The sequence below is a fragment of the Pygoscelis adeliae genome, unplaced genomic scaffold (genome assembly GCF_000699105.1).
Source record: "Pygoscelis adeliae isolate BGI_AS28 unplaced genomic scaffold, ASM69910v1 Scaffold108, whole genome shotgun sequence".
NCBI classification, from domain to species: domain Eukaryota; kingdom Metazoa; phylum Chordata; class Aves; order Sphenisciformes; family Spheniscidae; genus Pygoscelis; species Pygoscelis adeliae.
In genome coordinates this window covers 1,060,528-1,065,608 of record NW_008825498.1, presented here as the reverse complement: position 1 = coordinate 1,065,608, position 5,081 = coordinate 1,060,528, and positions in this window count along the sequence as shown.

Sequence of the window (5,081 nt, the reverse complement as noted above, 5' to 3'; positions counted from 1 at the left end):
CAGTGGAGACCAGGGAACAGTGCGTGGGTCTTTGTTGCCGTCAGCAAAGTATTCCATTTGTTTTTGATGATCTTGTTCCCTCTGTGTCCTCCCCATGCCTCTTGTTGTGTTTCTCAAGGCTCTCCGGTGCCAGTGGGTTAAACGCATGATGATCCCAGTTGGAAAGCTGTAGGAATTCTTCTGGGGTGGAGTGCGGTGGCAGGGGGGGTGGCCGTGCTGGTGAGGACGGCTGATCTCTGCAGGCTTGCCAGGCGCGTGTGCCAGGAGTGTTTGGCCCCGGCTGGCAGGGAGAGTGGGCGCTGGGTCCTGTCCGGCACAGAAGCAAACACAAGAAATTATCCACCTAACAAGCCACGTTTAGTGCTTTGACTGGCGGGGGTTCGATTGCTAGAGGACGGGAGCAGCGCCGTTCCAGCCATGTGCGTTTCAAGAGACAATGCAAACCCCAGAAGGAGGTACCCATATTCCCTCCTGCAGACACCCGTCTCGGAGTCGGTCCCGTCCGCAGCTGGTGGCGGCACGTTAGCCAGCAAGCTGTGCCGAGTGTCCCGTGTTATCCACCACGCACCGGCCGGAGAGCTGTGGGAAAGGCTGGTCCTGCACTGATTGGAGTGGGGGTCCCGCAGCCCACAGCCCCCCGGGGCGCGGGAGCTCGTGGAAGGGGAACGGGTCGGTCTTGTGGGGTGCAACAGGCTGTCATTGCCGGGTAATGCATGAGCACAGCAGCAAGGACCGGAGAGCGCCCAGGAACTGCGTGTTTAGCAAGCGGTCAAAAGCGTAGGGCCAGCAAAACCTGGAGCAGGTAAGCGTCGGGGGGGGCCTCGGCTCAGGGGGGCTCAGCTCAGGGGTGAGTTTGGGCTGCGGGGGTGGGCGAGCCACAGAGAGTGATGGAAATATGAATTGCTCCAGCTAACCTATTTTGGCCATAGCTGGGAACAAACCAGCTACAGTATCTGAGATAAATTATTTGTTTTCTAAAGGCACAGAAAGAAGGAGATTTTATATATAGAAAAAAAAATAAGGGAGGTGATAGTGCTGGTAACACAAAGCACTTTTTGATTCTGATTTATTTAGCGTCCTGCAGGTTCCAGGGCTTCCCCCCTCTTAAATTTCAGAGACTGCTATGGGAGATGATGTCAAGTTTGCACAGATTATTTCTGTTGATCTTCATGCAGTTTCAGCAAGGTGGTATCTTCATGCTTGCAGGGCTCCGTCGCGCCCACACGCCTGGCTGTGACATTTTTGTTTTGCCAGAAGAACCGTAAGGTCTGCACGAGCACACAGGCAGAGGTTCATACCCATCGCTCAGCTGCAGATGTTATGCAGGTGTTTATTGGTGAGGATGCAAATTTTACCAGCAAAAAAAGGAAGCAATACTTGTCCAGAGTGATCCGTAAGCATGAACTGGCTGTAGGGAGGGGGAAAAACCCTCCCAGCACTACATTTCCCAGTCTTTGGGGAACGGGGCTTGGATGTGGCAGCTTGGCATCATCTCTGCTGAGGTTTTATACGCAAGAAGGGTGCTATTTCTTACAGTGAGCAAGCAGTGTTGGTAACACAGAGTGAAGGTGGTGAAACAGAGGGTCTGACCTGGGAAATGCTGGGCTCAGTGAGAAAACTCAGCGCTTCTTGGGATCAGGCTCTAGAACCAATTCAGGTTTTAAGACATTCACTCACACTCGAGTTCAGGCATGGTAGTTGTGCAGCCCTCCACTTACCTGCTCCAAAGGCACATTTTCCCACGGAAATCAATGTTTTGCACAAGATCCACAGATTTGGCTCCTCTTAGTTTTTTGTTGTTTTTTCCTACCCAACATTTCCTGCATCCTGCCCCCCTGCCCCGGCACCGAGCAAACAAAACTGGGGAACAGATAGGGCTCTCCCTTGGGATTTCCAGCTGAGTATGAAGTTTGGGATGGATCACCCCTCTTACTCGCCAGCAGACTGCAGCTAAAACCTTGTCCTGCCCGCCACTCCAGATCATTCCCTGCCTCTTTTTAATATTTGGGCTATAAAATACATGTGACAGAGTGGAAGAAAAGGCGTTGGGGGGGTGTGTGTGTGTGTGTGTGTGTGTGTGTTTCCCAGGCTGACATTCAGGGTGCACAGGATTGCACGATGATTAATAACTGTAGAAAAATTAGACCAAATGAAATGCGCCCAAATGGGCTTGATTTATGTGGCCTTCATGTCTTCAGTTTTAGATGAAATGGTTATTACTCTCCAATGCTACAGAAATAAAGGTCTTAAACTTCAGTAATCACAGGCAGGCCAAACCTGCTAGGAAACACAATTTAGGATGGAGCCGGAGGAGACCAGGTGCCCAGGCGTGGGGGTGCACACTCGCGTGTGTGTGTTCATATGCACTTTCTGCTGCGTTATTGCAGGGATTAATTCTGGTCTAACTTCATGTTACAACTGTTTTACAGGTGGCTTGGTATAGGAGCTAGGGGCTGTGCTTCGAGGCTTTTCGCTGTTAAGACTGACTGGGAGGCTCTAGGTGGGACAGCCTCTGCTGTAGAGGAGCCCCCGGGCAATGGTGGGGAGCCATCCACCCCTCCCCGATGGGGGTCAGCCTAAATTCTGGATGCTCCACAGCATCCGTTACTGCTGCTCAAAGGTCCCCTTCTCTCCCTCCTTGCCTCACTGCTTTTCTCTGGACCACCAATACCCCACAGCGAGAACCACCAAAGAGCCACTCTTCGGGCACCTTGTTCTGCCACCATCAGGCGGCCGCAGGGCCACCGCCGGGCACAGGACCCTGCCAGGGTGAACCCCTGCAGCTGGCTGGGGTGGGGCTGGGGTGGGGCAGAGGATGGGGGCACCGTGCAATGGTGCGGGGAAACCGTGGCCAGGTAGAGACAGGCACCAGGGTAATTAAAAACGCCACTCCACGACAGCCCCGTAGTTCACTTGCAGGTGGCAGCGGGTCAGGAAAGAGCAACCAAACCTTCTCCTGCTGGTGGTGTCCTCACCGACCAGGCACCGAGATGGTGATTTTTCTTATCACAGGAGGGTGATGTATTAACTCTGGAAGACCTCTTCCCAAAAATAATGTCATGCACACAGACATATACATGTATACAAGTACATACATATACTTAGATAGATAGATCTATCATGCACCTTGGGATGAAAGGCATATACTTATGCCTTTTTGGCAAGGTTGTTCTCCCCCATCTGCAGGACACGGCACCGCTCACTGTTAGAAGGGGCAGGAGAAATTCCTGCAATAGGTGGGTATGTAAACAGTTCCTCAAACCAAACCATCAGCTCAGGAGAAGGAGGGAAATAGGGTCAGTGCTCAGCACATCAGGCACCGTCCTCCCTCCTGGGCTTTTCCCGGGGGCTGCGCGGGGGTGGTGGGCTGCAGCCACCCCCTGCTCACCTACTGAAACGAGGCGATGAGGGAAAGAAGGGAGACGGATGCAATGCAGTGGGGGAAAATGAGATGGGAGTAACAGATTGTCTGAAAGGTAGCTGGGGTTTGAGCTCTAAAAATACTCAGCTCAATTCTACTTTGTTTCAGTGAGAGAAACCGTGTCTATCCCTAGGACACTTTTGGTCACTTATGGGTAGCAAGACAAAACGAAACTCGGTTAACAGAGTACTTTATTCTTTCTAAAATATCTGGGGAGCAAACTGGGGGAGCATAACAGAGACCAAATATAAGTTCTGTTGAAACTAATTTGAAAACTTACATTGACTTCAGTGGGACTGAGATTCTACTAAAACACCTTTTCTCAAGAAAAATGGGCACCTGCGTCAGTGAGGATGAGAGAAAGCCATTAAGCTGTAATAAAATTCACACTTACTTGTGTTGCTCGCAATGTTCATCACTTTGTGTATGTCAGACAGGTCTGGTCGTTTGGTGACGGTCTTGCATAGCCAGTCTAATTATCGTGGTCTGTTTAGAAGTCTTGCTTAAGCTTTACTTAGGACGCTGGGCTGAAGGAGCGTGGCAGGCATACGTACCCCTGCACAAGTGCACTGCGGGATGAGTGCCTTGCAGGCGGCTGACACAGCCGCCCCTGCAGCTGCTGGGTGCACGTGGCACCTCGGGCACCGTCCTGGCCGCGAGCATTGCTGCCGCCTGGGCTCAGCTCAGCTAGGCTCAGCTCAGCTCCCATCGCAGCCGCGCGCATCCCCGCTGGCCTCAGCATCTGGCACCTGCTTACGCCTTTCAGGGTCAGAAATACCAGTTTTCCAAGGGCTTTGTTACATGCCCAAACGCCTCCAGACAGACACCTGAGCAGGACTCAAAGCATCGGGGGGAGACAAAGGGAGAACATGTGAGTTTACATAGACCTCTGGGGACCAAATTATTTTATTTTTTTCCGTAAATCATCTGCACGCACCATATAGAGGCTTCACAGCACTGTGGAGAACATGTTTTGGGGTTTTAATTCCAGTTTTGTGAGTCCGTTTATTGATATTATTTGTAAAGCTGTGGGCTGAAGGAGAAAACAAGGTTGATTTTTATTGGCAATGACCATAATATAACCGAGACCTTCAGCCATATCTCACACTGCTCTCCTAGCCCTAGAAAGGCTGGAGAAAACTTTCCAACTTCTTACCCTGCCCTGAAGCCCTTTCCACCATTGCGAGTATGCACGAGGACTTGGCTTTCAGAGTACTGTATGCATAAGGCCCCATGTATATCATGGTACAAAATAATTGTCCAGTCTTATGGATAGTTTATGCCCCAACGGGGTTTTGTAGATTAATAGTAAAAGAACAAAAAAGCACTTTTAAATTATTTCTATTATAAAAAGACATTCTTTATTTTTCTTGGCATCGATATCACTTAGCGAAAAAATCAGTTTATAAGTATGATATTTCAGATTTTAAAATATAGCAATGATAAAGCAAACACGAAAAGGCAGAATTCAGAATTAAACAGACAAAACTTACCAACACGAAGCAGAAGGATGGCAGGGCCCAGCTGGTTGAACGGGAATTGCTGGACTTCAACAGGGGATGTCCTCCCTGACACCCCTTCGCCCGCTCTCCTCTGGCCGTGCCACCCTGGCCCTGAGGAGCGGGTGCGCGGGGCAGGGAGGGGGGCTGGCCCCTTCCCC